General features: G+C 46.8%; 1 long non-coding RNA gene across 1 annotated transcript in view; it reads right to left on the bottom strand.

Moving 5' to 3' along the window:
• Nucleotides 1-263: 263 nt before the first annotated feature.
• The window catches only part of LOC138527816 (uncharacterized), a 96806-nt gene continuing 71917 nt past the window's right edge, over nt 264-25152 (bottom strand). The window contains exon 5 of the long non-coding RNA XR_011284052.1: nt 264-632. This is a non-coding gene — a long non-coding RNA (uncharacterized lncRNA). The remainder of the gene's footprint in view (nt 633-25152) is intronic.

Here is a 25152-nt window from a genome sequence, read left to right as displayed (position 1 = left end):
TCTGCCTGCTCCGGCCTCCTGCATCCTGTTTCATGTGTGCCCTGGATGCTGCATTCCCAGAAGCGCAATGCACAGCACTCCACCTTTTGTTCTCTGGTCTTGAGCGAATGTGACATCTAACCCGCAAATGCTTTCATCAGACGGAGGAAGCTCTTGCAAACCCTTGTCTTGCAGGGAGAGGATGAATTGTTATTTGTTGCAGGACTCTTGGGTAGTGGTTGGGGGCCTCTGAAATGGCAGGATGTGACAAAAATAAAAATGCGAGTTGTGATTTTATTCTGAAGACTTTATTGTGAGATCACAGTATGACAATGTGGTAGAGGTGGGAAGGCCAATGGGGCGGGATCCTGGCTGACATTAAGTGTGATGATGCTGCCAAAGGTGAGAGAGGGAGGATGACACAAGAGGCAGACAGGAGAAAAACAAGGAGTAATAACAGATAGGGGAGAGACAAAAGGGTGAGAAACAGAGACGGACAAGAACATTAGGAAATTGAGGGAAATGTACTTATTTGATGAAACACAAGATGTGGCGGTGAGTGGTCTTCGAGATCCCTCAGTGTGGCTTGAGTCAGATTGTTCTGAGATGACACTAGTGTCACAATTTCTCATAGCAGCGATCACCGAATATTTCTGCAGTGGAAGAAAAAGATATGTGGGTGACATCCTCCTTTTGAAGCATAAGCCTACTAAATGTGAACTAAAGTGCAGCAAAAGCTGTCAACTCAAAATACAGCAACAACTCTAATCTTGCTGTGAAAAACATTAAACTTTTTTGGCTGCTTTAGTCTTTATGAGAACTCATCAAGTGTGAATATTTAATCTCAGCACTCAGCACTATCTAAATTAAACATGCCCCTGTATTGTACTCCGTACAGACACCTTTCTTTTCAATACAGACTGCCATTTATTGCAGATAATCCACTCTAATGTCCGTTTTTATATATTCATGAAATAGGAAAAAAAGAGCACAGGGAAACTGGGAAGGAATATCCCAGACAGCCATGTGCAAGACTGCATATCTGAAAACATTTGCTAAATATTCGCCATCTACCACTTCTCTTCGAAAGACACTTTAAGCATAATCTGCAGTGTCAGTCTAGACAGAGCTATTGAAACTGTGTGCTGCACCCCGCAGCCCCCCAAGGTTGCATTCCTGGGGGGGCGCAAGACCCCAGACTTCATTGTTTAAAAAAATTATGTTTTTTTAAAATTGGAGGAAAAAAAATGCAGGGCAGGAGGGAGCCTTTTCGAGGGGTGGCTCGTCCACAAAGGGCGTGGGGACATCGACCTTGTGGCCCCCTAACCCATTATGAAAAAGCCGAGGAGCCAGCCAAGTGAAACACTAAGCGTTCCCTCAGTTGCTTTTTCCAGCTGACGGAGTGCTCCTGGACTGGCTGACCTGTGAAAGGGAAACAGTCCTTTGACAGTTCAGTTCCCCAGCCGCACATGCTCAATGAGCCATGCAAGGCTGGCGGAATTTTGCTTCGCCAACCTTGCATAGTTCATTGGAAATGCTGGCTGGTTAACTGCATGTCTGTATGTGCAAGGGGGAGCTACTGCGCCGCCTTGCACATACAGACAGAGCAGGCTGGAGTGGGGTGTTTCAGCACCCGTGCTAGTCCCCTGCAAGCATGTGCAGGAACCAGGACGCTCTTACTTCACCATTCCTGTTCATGATGCTGGAGAGCTGGGGAGGAAACTTCAGGACCGACATAAGGTACATTTATGTTCATTTATTTTTTTATTTAAATATGTGTATGGATGTGTGTTTGCTGGTGTTATAAGTGAGTGAATGGTGATGGGTGCTCATGTGAATGATAGAGTGCTTACTGTGTTTGTGTTGGTCCGTTGAGCTGATTTTGGTGAGTGGGAGGGTGGGGGGTAAGAGGGTTGTACAACAAAGGCATTTTTAAAATGCCTTTGTTGTACAATCCACCTCTTTACCCAACTGCCACAATCAGCTCTCCTTCTGAGGCACTATGGAGCCCAGGGGACAGGGACAGGGATTTTTTTACAGGCCATTTGTCATAGATATCCAGTAAAAAATACCATGCATGCTTCCTGGGCCCTTAAGGGCCTTCAGTGTCTTAGACGCTGTGGGACCTCGGGGCCTCGGGACAGGGATGTTATATTTTTACTGGACATCTATTATAGATGTCCAGTCAAAAGTACCATGACTGCCCCATGGACTGCCCCACCCCCGTACCAATTGCAAACTGTTTGGCTTTTTTACACAATTTCCTTCAAATGTATGCTCTAAAATGCAACATGTTAACCCATTATTTTAAAAGATTTCCCGGGGGCAGAACCCCCCCTGAACCTCCCTTCATTGTTTTCGGGCTCCTTCGCTACGCTCGGTCCCTATGGCATAACTGGGAGAAATATTTATGCCCCTACACTTAAAAAAGTCAGCAGCCGCCACTGGCCCTAGGACTATGATGGGAACAGGGTGGGGGGAAAACAGGGACACTCGTTGGAGCGGGATAGGTGGGTGCCATGGGATAGTGGTGGCAGCAGGGTGGGGAGAGCCCAGGGACTGGGTAGGAGTGGGATGAGGGAGCCCAGAGACTGTGATGGGAGCAGGTGGGGGAGCCCAGGGACTATACTTGGTGCAATGACGGCGCGCAACAGCTTATAGCCATTTATGCTTACTGCCATTTGGCAAATTTGGGGGAGGGTGGCCTGAACACATTTTGCTCAGGAGGGGCCAAGGCCAAAAAGTTTGAAGACCACTGGTCTATAAGGGCCATACTTTCCATAGTGAGTTTTCGCATGTGTAAGGATGCAGGAATAGCATAACATGTCAAGCACTTGCCTCAAATACCTGCAACCCCTAGGGACAGGTTGAAATCCTGCAGGATATTCAGTCCCTCATCATTCTGAGGTTGATACAAGTCAGTGCCATTCAATTGGAGAGCAAAACACTTATTATTGCAAAGAGTAGCAGTGTGATGAATCAGGCATAAGGTGTTAATTTAAAAAAGTTATAGTATTCTATAGCCAAGCATGTGTGGTAGCTGTACAGTTCTGTGTAAATGCCTTATTTAAGCATCTTTGTTCCAATGGATCAGCTGCCTCCAGTTTCTACATATGCTGTCAAAGTCGAATTGAGGTTCCTCTGCCCCATAGTATTGTGGAGGGTCCAATGAGTTTGCCTGGTTCATTTTTTTATTTTTTTTTTATTTTAATTTTTATTGGGTTATGTTGCAACCCTTTAAAAAAGAACAAACACAAGCCAAGCCTTAACATTCATCTCGAATCAGTGCCAGCCCTCATCTCACCATCTATTTCCCATAACATGGGCTCGGGTATGGATCTCAGAGCAACCCAATGATCGAATCCACCGAGACATCGTGTAGATGATCTTTTATAATACGAAGGAAAGAAACCAGTGCATATAGCATCGCTCTGTTTGATCCATCAAACAGGGCTCTCCACCAATCATCTCGGGGGAGGAACTGAAAATTCATTGTTATTGGGCTGAAGATGTTAACTCTTTTAGACTCAAACTCGGGGCACATTAGGATTAGATGTTTCAGAGTTTCTTTGGAGGTGGCGCAGAAACGACAAGTAAGGTCCAAGTCCGGGGATTGTGACCAGTAGCAGAGGCATTCTTTAGTTGTCATAGCATTCAGTCTAAAGTGGAGATAAAAGGCCCGAGCCCACTGGTCCGGAAAACAAGCCAAATACGGAGGTACACATCCATATGCCCTTGCCTCGGCCGGCGCTTCGAGCATGGACCTCGATTTGGCTCGTTTATCACAGGTGTGAATCCAGTCGTTTCTCCAGATCTTTAGTTTTGCAGCATCTGGATTTTCGAGCAGCAGTTGCATTGTGGTATCGTACGTGTTAAGCACATCATGGCATAGCTTGTTCCATTGGAATGCAATTGTGGGGGCCTTAGCAGACTGTAAATTGTGTAAAATATCGATCTGGGGCAATGTGCTCTTCATGTTTAATTTCCTGAAAACGCTTAGAAGGTTCCAAGCAACTCTCGCTTGCATAGATATGTATCCAAGTTCATATCTAATGCACACTGTGGCGATGCCTTTGGGAAGATGGAGAACCCTAGACCAAAAGATGTTTTCTAAGGAATTCCACACTTCAGACCCACACCCAAAGGCATTTTCGCCAGCGTATATCAGAGCCGGTACCACCTTCTGCTGGAAGAAAGTTAGCGTTGGTCTTAAACTAAATTTTCCAAACTTTTTGTTGATTAAGACTGCTTGGCATGCCAATTGACGGCATTTTTTCTTGGCTGAATCAACCCAGGGTGCGTCATTTATGCTAGCACTTAGCTGCATGCCAAGGTATCTGGTGTTAAACACACGCCCAATGGATTCTTTGTTCACATACCATTTGAATTTCTGCCGAATCATGTTAGATCCTTGGAGTCTTTCAAGGACCATAGCTTCGCATTTCCCTCTATTGATAACCAGCCCGTTCTCTGTTAGATATTTTTCCACGGCATTCAGTTTCCGCTGTAGACCTATAGGAGTTGAGTCTATCAGAATGATGTCGTCTGCATAGACTAAATAGTCCACATGGGAGCCATGGAGTTTTGGCGGGAAAGTGCGGAGACCACAGAATGCATTCTTGATATCGGATATGAACAAGTTAAATAGGATTGCCGCAAGCGGGCATCCTTGCTTGACACCTCGAAAGGTGTCAATTGGTGAAGAAAGATTGCCCTTTTGGTCTAGTCGAACTCTGATGGTCGTGTCCGTGTGGAGTTCATAAATGGCGGCTAACAGACTTGCAGGGCAGTTCCATTTGGTCAGTTTGGACCAGAGCAGTTCTCTATTAATGGTGTCGAATGCCTGGGACAAGTCCACAAAGGTGAGATAAATCTTGGAATTAGATCGTAAGGCTTCCATTTTCAATAGGTTTAGTATTAAGAGGTTAATACCGCAGCCCAAACCTTTGACGAAACCAGTTTGTCTAGGGTCCATCTGGTTGCAATTTGTTAACCATTCCGTCAGTTTTTGTTGAAGGAGAGTAGCATAGACCTTGCCCAATACGTCAAGTAGAGCAATTGGTCTATAATTCTTTGGATTGTGGCGGTCGCCTTTTTTGAAAATGGGTATAATCACTGCCGATTTCCAGGACATGGGAGTCTTGCAGTTATTAACAATCCTTTTGAACAATAGCTCGCAGAAGGTGGACCATATTTCAGATTGGAGCTTGAGCGTAAAGTTCGTTAGGCCATCAGGACCAGGGGCTCTTGAGTTGTGCAAGTTCTTAATGACTCTCAGTATATGCTCATGGTCGAAGACCAAGTCCCAATGTGACAGTGCAGGAGGCCTCCAAGCAGCAACCTCATTGTTATTGCAGTAGAGGTTTGCATAAAAGGATACCCACTCGGCCTCAGAGACCAAGTTAGCCTGGAGAGCATGTTGAGGAGCAAGATTGTCATTTATCAGTCTCCAGTATTCAGCGGCATTTGAGCTCTTCATTTTTGTTAACATTAGCTCTGCATCATTCTGCAACATGATACCTTTGTGGGACTTAAGCCAGTTCTTATAGCGTTGTTTAAATTTTTTGACAATTCCGTTGGCAACACTGGGTGTTTGTTTGCGGGCCGATCTTATCTGCCAGCGTAAGAGGCGTTTCTGTTTTTGCACCTCAAGATCAAATTTGTGCTTCGATGAGAACAGACTGTTGCCCATATGGGTCCTGTTTTCACAGTATTGGGTTAAAAGATAGTCATATTCCGTGAATTCAGAGGTCTGGAAACCCCTCAGGATGTTGCTTGTCTCAGTACAATCTAGATTTAAACGAATCCTACCAGTTCCTGTTCTAATAGGAAAGGCCCAAGGATCTCGAGGGTTTTCAACCGTTTCCATGAATGTCAAGACCACCATGTCATGGTCGCTGTGCTGCATTGTTTGGACAGACAGACTAGTCGTTCTCATATGGATCCTACTGGATACAAAGATGTGGTCCAAGGTTGAATTGAGATCGCCTCGACGCCAAGTAGGAGCAGCAGGAATATCGCCCAACGTTTGACCATTCAGCATCATCAGGTCACGTGTCTTCATTTCCAGACACCATTGGGTTACCGGAAGAAATTCTAAGTTATTTGCAGTCTTCTTGTAACCTGATTCATTCGAATGATCAAAGCAGTCAATATTAAGGTCTCCACAGACTATCAACTCATATGGGGGGCCAGCTTCCATATACTCGTCCAAGGACTTCGTAACTTCATCTATGAAGTTTATAGTTCCACTAACTGCATGGTTCCAATAAAGATTAAAAATACAGATGTTAGTTGTAGCTCCAGCGGGTGTACTTCCCACCCCGACCGTAGTCACCTGTATATATGGAGAGATGTTAATTGAATTCAGAATTCGAAGACCTGAGTTGATCCTGGCAGCTACAAGAAGACCTGCCATCGGTCTCCCCCTAGTCTGTTTGAGCGCCGGTGTATGGGCAATTTCAAATCCTTCCAAAATGGGTTTTTCACAGAGCCATGTCTCCTGTAGGCAGATAATATCCAAGTCATCGGCCCAGATGGTGTTGAACAGGTGACTGAAGCCTCTTGTGTTCCAGGAGCCCAAGGTGAGGGTTTTTTTGTTGTTATGGTGCTTGGGGGCCTGGCGTTAACAAGACATGGTATTGTTTAGGGTTTCAGCAACCCAAGCCCAGTCATTCCCTTGCATCATAGATGATATGTCAGACACTGGCCGGTCTTCAGATTGGTGTGTTTGGCTGACTCCTTGGATTGTAACCTTGATGTTGTTTTGGCTAGGTAACTCATTCATAGGCTTCCAAGTCTTCTGTACCGGGGAGACGGGTCTTGAATGAAAATCCGCAGTAACCCGCTCACTTGAGCACGTTGGAGGAATTTTATCATCTCTACCGGCTTCCATCTGGTTCGCGGCTTCATTCAAGGTCTCTGTTGAGGCCCTTGTTGAAGCTAGTGAGATATCAAACCCTAGCGACATTAACACTGGTCCGGCTTGGAGCAAAGTGTCAGCTATGATTTTTGACTGAACATGTAAAATGACTGCATCGTTTTTGGTTTCCTCGAGGAATTCTACAATTTTCAAGTCACCTGATTCAATTGCCCGAAGGCTTGGGACCAGGTGACATAGCCACAGAACATTGTGGCGATTCAGTATCAAATCATCATCCGAATCAATCCGTTCTAAGAGTACCTGATGGTAAGAGGACTCACTCTTCCAATGTTTGCTCTTAGGCTGTTCATTTGTTATTTGCTTTTTCAGAGTGGGATTTCCTTGCGGCACTCTCAAGGCCTTAGAATGCAATGGTTTAGTCTGGGTCAGGTCCTGTAATTTAGAACCTGAAGGATCAGTCTTAAAGGCTTTGGGTAGTTGCCGGTTAGTGCAGGCGATTAAAGAAGCTTGAGTTTCTGGATCTTTCGTTTTAAAAAGGCCCTTATTAAACTGGCTGCAGGTGTTACGGCGTTTCTCCTCGAGCGTCATGAAGGATTTAGAGCAAATGTTCATATCATCTATGGAAGTGATGATTGGCCCAGTTACTTCACATATAGATATGATTCTAGATGTTTTCCGGGCCGGCACTTTTGACGGAGAAGAATTACTGTCAGACAAATTTAATCCAGTGTCGGGCCGGTTAATTATTGGGGGACAGACTGCATTCGAGAGCACAGCGGTGTTATCACTCTGCCTGGATACATCAAGGGGGGTAACTGACAACAAATTGTGCTCCGCAGTCCCATCCACTATGTCGGCTACTTCATCGTCATGTACCGACATGTTTAACAGCTCCTCCGGTATGCTACATAAATCAATTATAGGCTCAGTGGCCGGGTCTAGCTCAGTGGCAATAGCATTTGGCTGAGGTGCACCCACATCTTTTTTCTCTTTTGGAGTTGTTTTGTTGACAATTACATTCAGAGTTTTTAAATTACGCAAGAATTTCCTGGGATCATTACCTCGGTTCTTTTTTTTCATTGGCATGTTTTTTGATTTTTTGTATTCGTTGCCTCTGTGATTTCCGGTTTTCAGACCAGTGATGGGCCCTCTTGTTGGGTGTTTAAATATGTCGAAGGCTGCAACAGCAGCGTCATTTCCAGGTTTTAGTGTATCGACCGGCACCTCTTTAGCAGGAACAGGACCAAAATTTAGGTTTGAAGAGGCAGCCACTTAAGTATCATGAAGAGCCAAATTCTCTGCAGCTTGAGTTTCCAGGCAGATAGCCTGAAAATTGGTCAACACAAGTGTAGTCAGATCAGTGGCGGCGGAGGCAAGCTCGACCGTTTGCGAGCCTGTAGCACATGGATCGAGTATCAACAAGGATTGTTCTTGACCATCTTCGGGTGTCGCCTTTTCAGTACAAGCTGCCTTGTCTGCACTTCTCTCGCACTCAAGAGCAGTGGCTTCTGCAATCTAGGCGCACGTGGCTATTGGTATCCGAGGAGGTGAACATGCTACATGATTATTTGGAGTTCGAGAGGTCTGTGCATCTCTGTCTTCAGGAACCTCAATATAGCCAGGATTATCGGCTTTTTGTTGAAAAAGGTGTAAAGCCTGTTTAGCCACTTCAGCCAGTAATTTTCTGTCTAAGAGTGCATTTTTGTTACTATCTATTAGAGCAACTAGTGCCAATTCCACCTGTTTGTTGGTATGTAAGGATGTATTCATTAGAGTCGTTTGAGAGTTCTCCAGTTTAGCAATCTTCGCATTTAACCCACTAATTGAAGCTGTTAGATCTTTCATGGTGTCATTTATATGTTCATACATTTTTAAAAAAGGAGCCAAAGCAATTATGGTTGATGACATAATGAGAGTTTGAAGCTCTTGCATGCTTGATGTATTGCATGCATTGCCAATGCTGTCCATTGTATGGCCTTTAGATCGCCTTTTGCCCACTGGAAGGCGTCTAATTTTGGGAAAGGGGCGCTCCATTAGAGATGAGTCCGATGAAGATGAATCTGACTTATCGTCAGATTGAGAACTCACGCTTGAGGGTCCATGCATATGTTGATGAAAGTTATACCATGCACCATTTTGCAATATAGTGGGGTCAGCCCCTTTCGCAAAAGCAGATTTCTTCTGTGAGCATAAAATGCTCAGTGAGAGACTCGAGCGTTCACTTCTACTTTCGTTCAGATTGGCCGTAGCAGATTTCTTCTGTGAGCATGAAATGCTAGGTGAAAGACTCGAGCGTCCGCTTCAACTTTCGATCAGGTTGGTCATAGGAAGGCTCAGCGGGGGGCTTTTAGCCAGCGACGCCGATAGGGGCACACCAGCCACAGAGTTAGTGGGCGCTCTCGTTGGGGCTGTATCACCCGGCGTGAAGTTTTTTATGGCCGAGATATTTGATCTACTTTTATTCAAATGCTTAAGGTCCATCAAGAGCTTGTTAACAACTTCTAAGGAATTTCTGCGGTTAATTGGATCTTTTTCTTGCAGAGTCGGCATCATCTCTCCCTCAGCATTTACAAGGGAATCACGGGGAAAGGGTTGTAAATCCGGGTTTTGAACCGGTTTAATCACTTCATTAAATGTGAACGCTGTGTCAGGAGAACTACCTTCGTGCAGCGTATTTAGTGGCGACGCCGGCGAAGGTAGCAACTTCTCATGTGCACTGTAGAATCGTGTGCGTGGAGAACCATTAGTTGATTCTTTTTGTGTTAAGACACCTACTGCATCACAATCACCAGGGCTCATTTGGAGCACCTGGACACCGGACGTCACACTATTGAGTTGACAAAGAGGCGTTTGCATGACAGCGAGATCATTTAGCATTGGGCTACTGTCATATGATGAAGTACTAGCTGGGGATTCAGAAGGGCCATATGCTAGGGCCGAATTATGCATGTCCATCGGAATAGTTTGTGTTTCCTGAGAACTAGCACACTTATCAGGTGGCCCGTCACGTTTACTTGGACACGGGGAGCGGGATGAAAAAGCATGGGGAGGGACCATTTTAGATGGACTGGGCTGGGCAATAGCGATGTCAATAGAAGACTGTAAAGCAATTGCCTCAGCCACTCTCTCAGCCCCCAGCCCCTCTGCCGCTCCTCCCATTAGCCGGTAATGAGAAAGAGAGTCTGGGTCCGCACATGAAGTGGCAGCCACACAAACACTTACTGTTTCTCCATCGTTATATGTGTGTATGTGTCGATGTTAGCTGCATCAGACGCTCACCTTCGTTCTTAAATTGCACACCGTCGGGGTCAGCAGCGACAGCAAGGGTAGGTGTATGAAGTGCCACCGGAGACTCTGCCGAAATCCATGAGTGTTCGGAGTCAAGGCACGCTGGCTCGCGCACACGCTTCCTTTGGGCTCGAGTCTTTATAGCATCGCTCGCAGTATTCCCTTTCACCAGAGCCGTGTAAGCGTTGGTTCGCATTATAGCTGCGACTGAAGCGGAAGTGAATACAGTGTGCAGGGAGCCAGGGGAGTCCAGAGGAAAGTCCCGGTTTCCACGGACTTCCTCAGACTCCTCAGACTCTGCCAGACTCCGCGCCCGCTCCGCGGAGAGAGGCAGATTTTAAGCAAAAGTCACTCCTACAGCAATAAAAAGCAAAGAGTTACTGGTCACTCCTCAGACTCTGCCAGACTCCGCGCCCGCTCCGCGGGGAGAGGCAGATTTTAAGCAAAAGTCACTCCCACAGCAATAGAAAGCAAAGAGTTACTGGTCACTCCTCAGACTCTGCCAGACTCCGCGCCCGCTCCGCGGTGAGAGGCAGATTTTAAGCAAAAGTCACTCCCACAGCAATAGAAAGCAAAGAGTTACTGGTCACTCCTCAGACTCTGCCAGACTCTGCTCCCCGCTCCGCGGGGAGAGGCAGATTTTAAGCAAAAGTCACTCCCACAGCAATAGAAAGCAAAGAGTTACTGGTCACTCCTCAGACTCTGCCAGACTCCGCCATTTTTAGTTAAATTTCCTTTAGAGCACCCTTTTCTTGCTGTGACCCTCCAAAATAATCCTTCTGCACGATGGCCATTACTGGGAACCTTTGGATGTACCTGTCTCTGGGGCTTGCCAGTAAGTGAGTGATTTCATAGTCATGAAAAGGGGCAGTCGGGGCTGAGAGTCGCAAGATATCCATTATCCATTATACTGCCAAAGATATACAGTTTATTAAAAAAAGATGCAGTTTCCACAGTCTCGGACAGGATTACAAAACTGCAAGGATGCACTAAGGGTAGACATTCAGTAATGTGAAGGTGCGTTTTTATGACGTTTAGGTAACTCCAAAAAAACTTGCATCTGTCCCAGTAAACCTTCAATGTGGCTAAAATCCCTGCGATTCAATTCGATCCCAAGCCGAGTACAGAAAAGAGGTCTGTAAGTGTACTTCATGATGCTTTTGCAATATAATTGCATTCGGCCACACCACAGTACGTGCAAAAATGTTTGCGTAAAATGCAAGCATGGAGCCAGAGTTCATGAAGGCAGGGTCCGCTAGGCTGCAATGCTATTTCATTGGAAGTGGATAATAGTCATGATATGAATTAATCAGTCTTGTGAGACCAGCTAGTCCATTCTTTCGTGTAAATAAGGGCAATATAACGTTTTATTGGTATGTTATGGCGATGATAAATACATGATTATTGTGTCACTTCGGTAAAACCCATCGGCAGATATGGTTAGGGGGTTAATGGGTTAAAAGGATTGTGGGGAGAGGGTTGGTTAAGGGTTAATAATATAGGGAAGGGAAATAAATTACTTCGTAAAAAACCTCTTGTCGATTAAACGACATACAAACACCGAAGTGACACAATAATCAGTTGTAAGTCGTTTAATCGACAGAAGATTTTTCAAAGTAATTTATTTCGATGAAATTACTTCAAAAAAACTCATGGTTTCATTTTCTATTTGGGGGCCGCCTTCCCTATATTATTAACCCTAACCCAACCCTCTCCCCAATCCTTTTATTTTATTTTATTTATTTATTCGCATTTGTATAGCGCACTTGCAGCCCATGGACATCGAGGCGCTGTTACAAGTAAGTGTTGGATTCTTAATTCAGCAGATATGCATGAGACCAGAGGTCTTATGGATACACAATTACAAGCATAGTTGCAGGTGAGGCATGATATTCGTAATACAGTAACAGAATGCAGTCAGGTACGTTTCATACAAAGAGCTTGGTTTTAACAGCTTTGCGGAAGGCTTGGTGGGCTTCAATTATTCTGATGTGAGGTGGCAGTGCGTTCCAGTGGGTGGCGGCCCGTGTGGGAAAGCTGGCACCACCGGCGCGCACCTTGCGTGATTTGGGCGTGACAATCGTGTTGGAATAGCACAATCTTAATGGTCTGGTGGCAGAGTGCTTGGTGATTCTTTGGGTCAAGTAGGGTGGAGCAAGTTCATGGAGGCATTTGTGGGTTAGGGCGAGTGTTTTTAACCGATTAACCCCCACCCCATATATGCCGGTGAGTTGTTTCAGAGTAATTTCTTAGAAAAATAAAACAAAAAAAAACACCTGTCGGTGAAAGGACGCGATACCTGTATATATGTCATGTAGCAGGGATATTTGTAGAATAATTCTATGAGATAGGCACAGGAGCCATAGGCATGGGACACAAGTCCATCTCATAGCAAACATTGATTGCGCTCGGGCAGACCCCGGCAACCTTCATAGCAAAAGTTCGACACGTAGCTCTCCCCACGCAAGTAGTGAGCTTCAAGATGCGGCGCAATGCTCGAAGCTTCTTTTATTTGGGAATATATGGTCCCTGTCATAATGACATGATTCATTTAACTTTTCCCATGTCCCTGCAGAAGAAGGCACAGTAAATGAATTAGTGAGAACTGAGAAGAAGCACAAGAAGTCCACTTTTCTGAATTTAATTAGTGTGCTGGGCATCGGTGCAGATTGATCGGGCCTTTACAAAAGACTCTGGAGAGAAGTGATGCAGGGACAGAGAACAATGACTCTCAGAGGAGAGGACACTGCCCTTTTTGGACGAATATAATACAGGAAACCCAAACCCTTAAAGCACCCCATTTTGCTGTATTCTAAAAGTTGAAACAGAGCATATGGACCTACAGTCAAGAAATATAAAACAATGCTGGATTTAGCTACAATATGCCATTATCAGTGTATGGCAATGAGGGGCAAATGAACAATAATATAATTCAGGCAAATGCCACTCACTGCACACACATATCTCATACCTATACACCACATATATATGGGTACAACTGTGAAAAATGCCCCAAAGTATCTTTTCTAAGCGGTGCAATATGCTAATTTTTTATTTTTTTTATTTTTATAGTGTAATTGTTTTAGTTTACATTTAAACTTTTATCACACTTTCCATTTCATTTCATTTCGTTTCTTTTCCTTTCATTTCACTTTTATATCCTGTCTCACTGTGAGTCCTTCACCTCCTAAGGTATATGTTTGTTTATTCACTTAATTTATCCAGTCTTTGGCTTGTTTTCCTCGACTAATTCATCATCTTTTTCTTTGAGGATTTTATCCAAAAAGTTTACACCCGCACATGAGAATCTGGGATTGTGTCCTTGAATAAAATAGTCCCATCGTTCCTCGTCATTGCATTGGGTCATTTTTAACATATACCTTGATAGCATTCGCTTTCTTTCCTTTGAAACGGCAGTGCAGTTCGTTATGAGATGCATCGGTGTCTCTAGTTGCCACTTGTTTTGACAGAATCTGCAGCGCCCTTCATTTGTGCCTCTTCCTCCAGTTCTGTTTTTATAGTCATTAGTTGGGTAGACTCCCAACCGGATTTTTAAAAGTGTTGCTCTATGTGTGTAAAATGGAAATTTTGCTAGATACTCTGGAAGCACGTTTCTTTTTCTATGTTCAACTGCCATGTTTTTTATGTTCTTTAGCTTCATCTTGGCCTCTCTTGTTGCAATCCAGTCCTGTCTCATGAGCTTTTCTTTGACTTTTTTGGGGTTTGTGACCAGTTCTTCTTTAGATGAGTCCATTTTTGATAGAACCTGCAACCATTCTCTTTTCCAATGGTTGAGGTAAATTGAACTTTTATCTAGTCCTTTGGTTGCCAGTAGTTTGTAGCTCTATATGCTAATTAGCTGCAGTGGAAGAGCTTACTCCACTTCAGTGCATGTGATGGACATGGCTATATTATTCTGGCATCAGCATAAAACATGTCTATATTTGATTAGCCTTAGTAGCCCTCCAGTGGATGAAAAACATTTGTATCTACCTTCAAAGTGCCCTTCCCGTGGGAAAGGCCACTTCAGTCAATGAAGATGTCCTATACTTTTGTTTACACTAGTTGTCCCCCATCGGTTCTGTGAGATCAGTGGCCCCGGTGCCATTTCTGCTTCTGCAGACTGTCTAGTAGGCTAGGGCAGTCACATTTGTTAAGGGAAGGTAAATACACATGCACTCTTCTCCGTGCCTTTTGCCTGCTCCTTTGTGTGCTCTATAAACATTGCTTTATTTGGGTGCTTATTAAAATTCATGGCAGGACACCCTACATCTGAGAATGTGTGTGATGCAATGCAGACAGTATTGCACTGAATATCTACAGTGACCTGCTATTTTGTGAACCATGCTATTTGAAAAGTAGGGTGTACAGTACCATACTGCAGTGTGTTCAATAGTACATTAATTGTAAGTAGTTATTTTCTGCACATGCTCATTCACAAAAAGTGCTACTCAGCTACAACACAGGTTTCTCTGATTGCATGCCTCTCAATGGTCAATCATAGTGGCACCCTTCAAGCTAGCCTGCAGTTCAAAACCTCATGTAGCTCCCATTAGACCACAGAATAAACCTGAAGGGTCATGCTGACACCCACCTCTAAGGCATCTCTGGTCCTCCAGTGCAATCATATTTTGAAATAAGTCCACTATGAATAGAACAATGTGAGCCTGATTCCTCTCAACTGAAGGATCCGGGCTATTGGGTGATGTCCCAAAAAAAAGGAAAGTACAAGACAAATTCGAGTTTAGAAAGTCATCAAAAACAGAATAGTGAAAACAAGACTTCCACTGAGTCAAGATTTTACTATTCCTTTGCCCAGACCAGACCTTTCCAGATGCATCCCTTCTAAACAGCTGAGCCCCACAGTGCCATTGAGCAATTTGTCAGCTCCAGACCTGGGTCTGTTTTTTTCTTGTTATCTGTATTGCTGTTTACCTTTGTAAACAAGTCTATGTACGTGTCTGAGACCCAGTCCATCTCTTTATGGGCCCTGGTTACTCCCTGTCCTTCCAGTAACCACCTGTCTTTTCCCCAGCATCTCCGTGCCGCTTTGCTTCATTTAACTATTGCAACCCATTTGGAAGAGGCATCAAACAAATCACAATAAAATACACATTATGCCACAAATGTATCCTCGTGTCAGCAAATCACTTCCTCGAATGAGATATCCCACCCACAGCATATCTCTCCACTCGACTGGGAGTCTCAGCAGTCAGATAGGTACTGGATTGTTGCAGTAGGGGTTCCACGCACTTTGATGACTGTGCGCAGCCGCTGTAATAAATGAGACACACAGTCAGCAGTGAGGAATGAACCCGTCCCTGGAAGGTCGGTTCCACTTCATTCAACGTCCTCCCTTTTCAACTATGACAGGGGACGGTGCATACATGGAGCATCGCACATCCCTCTTAACGTACAGAAAAAAGTGAACCAAACAACAAACAACTACCACAACTACCAACTAGTACAACACTTAGGGCCTCATTACAAGTCAGGTGGTAAACCTGCCGGTGCTACCGGCGGGGTGCTGCCAGACTGTTAACATTTTACAGGCGCCTGACTTCCCAGTGCCAACGGGAGATTACAAGTCCGGTTGCCCGAGAAGTCAGGCGCCAGTAAAATGTAAGTGCAAATTCGCATAGAGTCCAAAAGGACTCTATGGGAGTGGGGACTCTGAAACGTTGGCACCGTTCTTAACCGTGACAGTAATCCTCTGGTCCCTCTTTTGTAAATTATGACATAACTCATTAGGAACGCCTCAAATTCCTTTTCAGACCTTATGGAGTCTGGAAGTCCATGTGCTGCGACTATACTCTCCAGAACTAGCACTACTACCTCCACAGACAGGAACAGTATGAATCTAACTTCAGGGTACCAGGAAAACTCGATCAATGCCATGAGAAAGTGTTGTGAGTTCAATGTTGCACCAACATCTATGCTTACAGCCTACCAAGGACTTGTGCTCTTCTGCTGCAACTCTATTGGATGAGGCTGGGGTGCATGTGTAGAGCCCTGAGACCATGTGCAACTAGCAAGGAATGCATCTGCCACCTTCTCCAAGTCCAGGAACCAGATCTTTTTCTTAATCCTCACCTTGGTCTTACATGCACCTTGGTGTCCAGTGTGTGCCAATTGAACTACCCTTTGTATGAGGTCTGGAGGTGTATCTAGCCATGAGTCGCAGAGTATGACACCCTCAGGGGCTTCCCAACATCTCTGTTATCATCCTCCAAAGGCCTTGTAAGAATGATTGGGCCACTGTTGTGGGATAATTATATACCCCAAAGAATTTCTGCCACATTCCAAACTGTATCCTTTGCACGCCTTCATGACGTCCTGTGCATTAAGCAATTTCCTGTAGTGACATAGATTCAGGGATGGATGCCCTATTGGCCATGCAGACGTATTCTACTGGACCCACATCTGTGGCCCTGTCCGTTGGAATTTACTTGGGCAGATGCCATGAGAAAAACTAGGCTGGATCATTTGTGCCAGCTCTGAATTGGAGCGTCACTCCCTAATCCTGGAGTTGGAGCTACCATCTCTCTAACCTGATGGGGAGTCATGCTGCTGAGCCATGCATGATGGGAAGGAAAGGCTTGTGGTCGGTGATCAAGTTGACCAGATGGCCAAATATGTAGAGGTTGAAGTGCTGACAGCACCATAGGACTGTCAGCATTTCTTGTTATATTTGGGAATAATGTTGCTTAATGGGTATCAGGGTTTTGTTTGCAAAGGCTATCGGCAACCTCACACCTTCCTAATGGAGATGCACAAGCACTGGCCCTAGACACACAGGGCTTGCATTGACAATGGTCTTGGACTGCCTGTTAGGATAAACAAACATCATGTTATCTTCTACTAGGGTATTTCTGGTGCAATTGAATGTCAACTGTTCATTTGGGCCCCATGACCATGCACATACCTTCCTACTTAGGGCCCAAAGAGGCTCTGTCAGTGTTGCCAAGTTAAGAATTAAAAAGCCACAGAAAATCACCTTGCTGAGGAAGCTGCAAACATGTATGGTTACATTGGTAGCTCAACCGTCCTGATATCTCAAACTTTCCATGGACCTGCAGAGATTCTGAAACACAAATCCAAACCCTGGACCCTTTTCTGGAGACATCTGCCTTTATTTGTGTTCAGCATTGACCCATTCTTATCGAGCTATGGGAAAACAGCATATAGACTTAGTAGATGTACCCTCTCTGAGGAAGAATAGATGAACATGTTGCCGCTGACGTTTATCACTTAAAGGAAACCCACCTGCACACTCTGTATGGTGAACTGGAACACTGCTGCGTCCGACAAGACTCCAGAAGTTAAGCCGATTGTACCTAAAGAGGTCCACCTGAGAGCAAAACATGGTGAGTTGCAGAGAGACTCTGTGGAGAGGTACCTGAGATACCTTGATTTCAAGTCAATTGTGGAAAATACTGCCAGGATGTGATCTAGTGTTGGGGTGAGATGCCTTTCCAGTTCCTACGGCTTGGTTCAGCATTCTCATGTCGACACAGATCCTTAGTTGACCAGACTGCTTGGGTATTGAGCCACAATGATCATGGACATGCATGGCGTTGGACCATTTACTTTTCAAATTATGTCTGCCAACCTCCTCCAGCTGTTGCACCTCTGCCTCCACTTTGTGTCTCGTGTAGAAGGGATCCTCCTGTGCCGTAGAGGGACTGTACTGTAGGGTCTATGTGTAGGCGAATCATCTGCCCTTTTAGGCAGCCTATTCTTTCAAGCAAGGCTTTGTACGTGTGCCTGAATGTATTCATGGTAGATACAATGAGGGAAGTGGACCAGCCCCAGGTCTTCTGCTATATCACAGCATTGAAGTGTCCACTTGACTTCTGGGATAACATAGAATGTTTCTGGCACTGACAGTCCATCATCTGCTAATCGTGTATGAAATGCACCATCCAACACAAGTGGGCATTTGCCCCCATATGTGAACATACATATTTTGGGATTGCGAGATTTGGTAGCGTACTAAAAAGTCTGAATTTGGCAATGGGCATTAGATTTACTGACTCACTTTCGTACACAAGCATAGCTACCTGTTGCGACAATATTTCCATGGAGCACCTTGGCTGACGATGCTTCCTGTGTCTTCCTTGACAAATTGCAGAAAAGAAGAATACTTCTTCAATGTCTTCCCCATTCTAAACATTCTGAATGCATGCTTTGATCCTCGCTGACAACTACCGCCACTCTGAGCGTCATCAGCCAGTTTAACAGTTCCCTGCCTGTAGAAAACTACTAAAAACAAGGCTTTTCAACAACTCACAACCAGACGGAAACAACTGAAACATGAAAACCGAAAATGCAAAGAGAACCAGTTGACAGAACCTCTGACGACACATATAACACCCAGAACAGACAGAGAGGGAGAGAGAGACCACTGGCAAAAATAAAAGACAATTCTATGACGAAGCGACCACAAGCAACTACTGAATCAGGACAGACCTGGCTAAAAGAAAAACAGGCACAACCGTCAACCTCACCCACTGCCAAGCATCCCCCTGACAAGACATGACTACAAGAACGTTGTGTAAACACCCACCCAACCCAATTGTGCATCCACACGATAAATCTACTACCTCACACTCACAAGACAACCTTCCTCAAACTAACCCTCCATTTAAGCCAAAACCCACCACCCAAATTAGACCACTATCACCGTACTAGAGTCCCACACCCAAGCTAACACACAAAATAATCATCTGAGACATAGGCATGGTGATTCACTTGCGTCAATCCAAACATTCGGGTAAGTACTAAACTATACCGCGTCGCACTCAGACAGAGCTAGGGTTATGGGCACAGGTCACAACTAGATAGATCCACGGGGACCAATTTATGTAATGCGCAGAATGGGATGCAGGGGCTGGCCTGAGTAAGAGCAAAGATAGAATTGTAGAGACTAACTAACGCAACATATAGACAGAGAGATGAGAGACAGCCAGGTCAAGCTGAAACTAGATTACTGCAAGAAAGAAATCTAGTTTAAATCTCAAAAGACACACAAAAGGAGTGTATGTCTCTCCAGACAACAATGCTAATAACCAACCCTACTGAAACCTACCTTCCTCACACACCTCTCAAACCCTAACTAAACACAACCATACCTCTTAAACCACAAAAATCCACATGCAGTTCACCACACCACACCAACAAACACATCACACAGAGCCTTACACAACAGCACACAACATACTCTGACAACATACCACACCAAAAGCTCAGCGAACGGTGTTAGCCAAACTGAAGCTGCCAACAGCACATCATAGCTCCCTTGCTCTTTCTCCAAACTTTGTTCTACTAACGGGCCCTAACCCACCCCCCTTTCTTCTAGATCCACCAGAGCGCCAGGGGACCACTACAGTTGTGATAGTGCATGGTATAAATATCCTTTAACATAAACATTAACAGAAGGGCAGCTCCTCTTTATCCACTTCTTCAATTGCTATGAGTCGGATCCATGCATGGTGCGTCCTGTGCTATAACATGGATGTGGCTTGAAGTTACAGCATGGTATCTGCATTTTGGTTTAATATGAAAAAAGGCTACACCTGTCCAGTGATTGTGCAGCTCTGTAGCGCAGGGCGCTCTCTTCTGCGCAACAAATACATCGTATATAACATTATGGAAGAAAATATGACTACCAACTTGTTTGGTTCAGACCTTTGGGCAATCATGGTGGACAAAACAGAAAATAACCAACTTTGAACATGTACTTTCAAATCAATGACTTTAATGTCTCTACAAAGGGTGTATTGCACCCTCTTCTTGTACACTTGGCTTTGAGCTGACTGCACCCATGCACATGCAGCCAAGGACACCTGGTAGAAAGCAAAGACGACCATACTGAAACATATGTTAGGACAAAGCACGTGTTTTGAAGTATACTGCACCACCATTTCTCAATAATGTGCAACGTTAGTGCAGATGGCCTTTACTAAAGAGTGGGCATGGATGCAATCTAGGATAGCAGAATTGGAGGAGGAAGCCATAATGCACTTAAAGCAATTTGGGGTAAACGAGAATCACAGAGGGTTCCTATTACCTAAGGTTGGGGATGTGCTCAAAGGATACCCTATTTCAGGATTTACTAAAAATGCTTTATTTACCCATGACCACGAAGGAGATATTTTCCATAGAAGTTAAGTCTTAACCATTTTAATACCCATTGTGATCCAACTCGTACACAGACATTCATGTTTCAGATAAACGGAAGGTTCATTACAAATTATTCATTTTTTGGAGGAACAAAGTGTTCTATTAACAAATGTATTAATTTGTACCAAAATCTAGTAGCACACTTTCAAACATTCTTTGAGCTGGGCAGGGGGATTTACCTATTGTGCGCTTACAGTACCAACATCCATTAGTGTTTTCCTGGAAAAGCTTGGCTAATTTTAATAGAGTTAAAATGTAATTCATTAACAACATGTGCAGAGGATGCATTTTCTTATTTGCATAATTTTGAGAACTGTGCAGGTCACCTTATTCACAAAGGTGACCTGAACATTTCCAGGGGCTGTGCCAGTCCCCTTGCCAGTCCCCTTGCTTGCCAGTCCCCTTGCGTCCATTAGTGTTGGGAGCATGTACGCTTCAGTCTGCGCCCACGTAGTAGCTGGCAGTGCATTTCATCGTGATAGGCCCTTAAAGGGCCTGCCATTGTGAAACGTGTAAAAAGAAAAGAAAGTAAAGTGTTTCTATCCCTGCTTGGGGATAGCATTGTAGCGGGAAAGCAGTGGTTCATGCATGAATGTGTCAGAATAGCACTGCGTCATGCACTGCATTTCCATAGAGCTGCAGGGGTAAATGTTTAGTTTTCTGCTTATTTTCAAGGGCATCCCATATTTGACTTCTGGATGTACACTAGAATGTGCAGAAATGCCTCCTCAGTTTTTGCAAATGTGCAAAGGGTATGAAAAAGAGAATCTGAATGTGAGCATTAATGATGCAAACATTCAAAGGAACTTTGCGAATAGGGAACATCTTTTTTGGACACAACTGATGGCCTGCACAAGTGCATCCTATCACTTATATCAACATACGTTTTGAGAATAGGCCTCTTACTCTAGATATGCTGTGCATCATTTTCCAGTTTCAGAGCTCATTGCATTGCATTCTACCTGACTAAATGGTATTCATTTAAGAAACATCAGAGTGTCCATCTTGAATGCTTGACATGTACTGACCGATCTGCGTCCATGGATTCTGCCCTATACCTGCAATAGTCCTCATGGAAGCAAACTAAGCAGGATGAAACTTCATTCACCCTTAATGCACGACTGGCTCTTTCCCAGCCCTATAGCAGTTTCAAAGCTCCAAGTCTGTTAAGAATTCTTTACATTGAGGGGGCGCTGTTGGGCGCCGAGCAAGATGGCCGCCTGATACGTGTGCTCCGAGGCGGGCGGACCTCCAGATCCTGATTTAGGAGGTTTCCACGGATTACAGCCGGGCGCGGAGCACACGACTTTTCCCCCGCTGCTTCTGGGATCCTGGGGATCTGATCCCGCTTTGAATCGGAGCCGGGAAGTGCATCCCCGACTCCACGCTGCCCATCCCCCTTCCTGCGGCGCTCCTCCGCGCCTGAAATCCAGCCCCGGCGGAGGGTGGTCGTTCCCGCCGGGGGCCTGCTGCGCTCCTCCTCGCGCTCCTCCTCGCATTCGCCGGGCATCGGTGGGAGCTGGCGCGCCTCGACCGTCCTGGCGGCGGGGTCGTCGGAGTCCTGGGACCGTGACCCGCCGGCCAGGCCGCTGGTCCTGCTGAGTCGCTGCTCCCGGGTCCCTGGAGGGACGTCGGCCCAGCGGTGCATCCACCCTGCCTGCATCCGCTGCCTGCCTGCGCTACATCGGGGCCTCCCTGCCGCCCCCGCGGCTCCGCAGCCCGTGGTGAAGACCCAGGGCCCCCTCTTCCCCCCGACAGCACACGCCGCGCTGCTGGAGCGGCGCGGCTCTCAGGTACGTGCTGCTGGGGAACTTCGCTCTTTGCTGGCCGCTCCTCCTTCCTGTGGCGACCCCGCGGAAGGCGCACAAACTCTCCCTGCATCTGTGCTCGGCTGGGGGGGCCGTGCTTTTATTCTCGCTGTTCCTGGCCTGCCTCTCCCCCCCCAGCCTGGTGAATCGCCGTGGGATCTCCGTTCTTCTCCTGTGGAATCCGGCGGGGGGGTTGTGGAGACCCTTCCCCCCCAGCTTGCACGCGCCTCGCTGCCGGAGCGCTGCGGCCTCCTGGGGTGCGCAGGGGGGGCTTCGTGGACTGTTGGGCCTGGATACCTGCCTCCCTGCCTTGTGACTCCGGGGTCGCCCCTCTCTGGTGGGACGTCCCTGCGGCGTTGTTGGAGGCCCACGGTCGGTGACGTCTGGATCCGCCTGGGGGGCCCTGACTCTCGTGGCTCCTTGTCTTGTGGCCCAGCGGCCCTCTCCCCCCGCTGGGAAGCCACTGGGCCCTCACTGCCCTCGCACGTCTGGAATCCCACGCCCTGAGCGACCCTACCGTTCACTGGGGGCTTGTTTCTCCTCGCCTCGCCGCCTTGAAGCTGCTGTCCCTACACCCGGATTGTTACTTGGCGAAAGGGTGCCGCTAACATCGCTGCTTCCTACCCTCCATCTTTAGGCACCCCCGCCCTCAAGGCCCCCTGCCGCCGCTTTCAGCGCCCTCCCAGTCGGGCTGTAGCCTTGCGGTCTACACTTCGGGACCGCTCCCCGCTCCCCTTTCGCTTACGCACCCTACCTGGAGTATCGGCTCTCGCGGCCTGGGATCTCCCCGTCTCCTACTAGGGGCTGCTAGCGATCCCCCCCTTCTTTACCCCACACTACCATCACCCTTGTCAAAATGACTAAGGGAGGCGCGAGGAAGCAAAGCTCCATTAACATGTTTGCGAGGGCGGCTGTGAGAGCTCCGGAGGACCCTACTGAGCAGCCACCTGTTGCGTCATCGTCCGCGGTGACACCTGAACCCCAAAACATGATGGACTTCATCAGGGATGGCTTCACCGCCCTACACTCAAAACTGGATGACATGAACGGTACAATATCCTCGATCAAGGCCCACATGGAGAGGACTGATGGTCGCGTGTCTGAGGTCGAGACACGGGTCGGCTCTGCCGAGGAGGCATTGGGAGCACTGCGCTCTGAGTTTGTCGCTCTCTCCGGCCGAGTCCTCGAGGTGGAGAAGAAGAACGAAGACTTGGAATCCCGCTCGAGGCGCAATAACCTGCGTATAATTGGGGTCCCTGAGGACGAAGTCCATGAGCCAATGGAGGACTTTGTTGAGCACACGTTAATGACGCTTCTGGACTCACCCAAGCTCTCCCCTCATTTTGCTATTGAGCGTGCACACCGTGCCCTTTCCGCCAAACCCAAGCCTGGGGCTCCACCCCGCCCCATCATCGCTCGAGTCCTGAACTACCGGGACCGGGACACCCTACTCAGAGCCGCGAGGGTCAAGGGCGACTGGGGGGAGCGAGAATTCATCTTTACCCTGACTACTCGACTACCGTCCAACGGGAACGTAAGACTTTCCAAGCTGTGAAGCGCAGGCTACGAGATCATTCCATCAAATATGCCATGCTCTACCCAGCTAAACTGCGCATAGAACATGCTAACCAGGTGTTCTTTTTCACGATCCCGGAGGAGGCTTCCAAATTTATGGATGAACACTTCCCAGGTTGACTTCCCCCTTCTATCTACAGTCTTGCAGCTTCCCCCTCTGGGCCGTTTGGGGGGCGGCCGGACCCGGCCTTCCCCCTGTACTGATGCCGCATTGATCCTCTTTCCCGGATTCGACTTGTTCAAGATTCTCCTCTTATCTCAACTATGTGCTATACTGCTAAATGCAAAATGCCTTTCCTAAGTTGTATAAGTTATTGCAGTTGCACCTCGAGCTATACTGGTTCCGCTGCAGCCCGGAGCGCTGCGGTCAGCACGGCCTGCAGGCCCCCAGGCGATGATGCCGCTAGTTTGGTTTTGGCTGAAGGGGTTTGGGATTGTCATTCCTCTGTTTGGGAGGGGGATGTGGGTGGGGGTGGGACATGTTAGGGGTGTTATTGTTAGAAAATTGGCACTGGCAGCGAAGGCGGACCGTGGCGCAGCACACACCCACTGGTCCTGGTCACCTTTTTCGACTCTACCACTACCACATCTATGGCTGAGGGGGACTTAACCTTTATGAGTTGGAATGTACGGGGGTTGGGGAATTATAGAAAGATGAGACAACTCCAGCTGCAGGCCGAGCGCCATGGGTCCAAGATCCTCTTTTTGCAGGAGACACACGCTAGATCAGCCCAATGCGTCCGATTTGCCAGGACCTGGGGCTCTCATAGATTCTTCACCGACTACTCGACTCAAAGTCGTGGGGTCATGACTCTCATTCATAAGAGTCTCCGGTTCACTCTCTTCTCCTCACACATTGACCCCCTGGGCAGGTATGTTCTGTTACACGCTACGCTTCAAGGGAGGGAGGTGGTCTTGTTGAATATTTATGGCCCCAATCTCGATGACCCGGAGTTCTACAGACAGATCACGTCTCTCCTAGATGGCTTCCCCCTTGTACCAATTCTCTGGGGGGGTGACTTCAATACTATCTTCGATGTAGCCCTTGATAGATCTGGGTCCAAGCCCCGTCATCTTTCCAGGGCAGCCTATGCTGCATTATCATCCCTGCCCCGGTTGGCCATGGTGGATGCATGGAGATTCTTCTACCCCGATTCCCGCATCTACTCATTCTATTCCTCAGTCCACGACTCATACTCCCGTATTGACCGCTGGGTGATCTCCAATGTCTTGGTCAAGGACGTGAAACAACTAATGATTTTACCCAGAACCTTCTCCGACCACTCTCCAGTGACCATCACCGTGAGTTGGGCCCCTGATCCTGGCCGGTCCCGCTGCTGGAGATTGAAACCCCTAGCCCTGCTCGATCCAGAGTTCCACTCCGAGCTCGAGGACTCAATCGTGGAGTTCTTTGAGCTGAACACGGGCTCGGTA

This window comes from Ambystoma mexicanum, chromosome 7q, assembly GCF_040938575.1.
Source record: "Ambystoma mexicanum isolate Mex_15411 chromosome 7q, UKY_AmexF1_1, whole genome shotgun sequence".
NCBI classification, from domain to species: Eukaryota; Metazoa; Chordata; class Amphibia; order Caudata; family Ambystomatidae; genus Ambystoma; species Ambystoma mexicanum.
The sequence above is the reverse complement of the archived record's forward strand: the minus strand, read 5'-3'. Positions and strand labels throughout refer to the sequence as shown.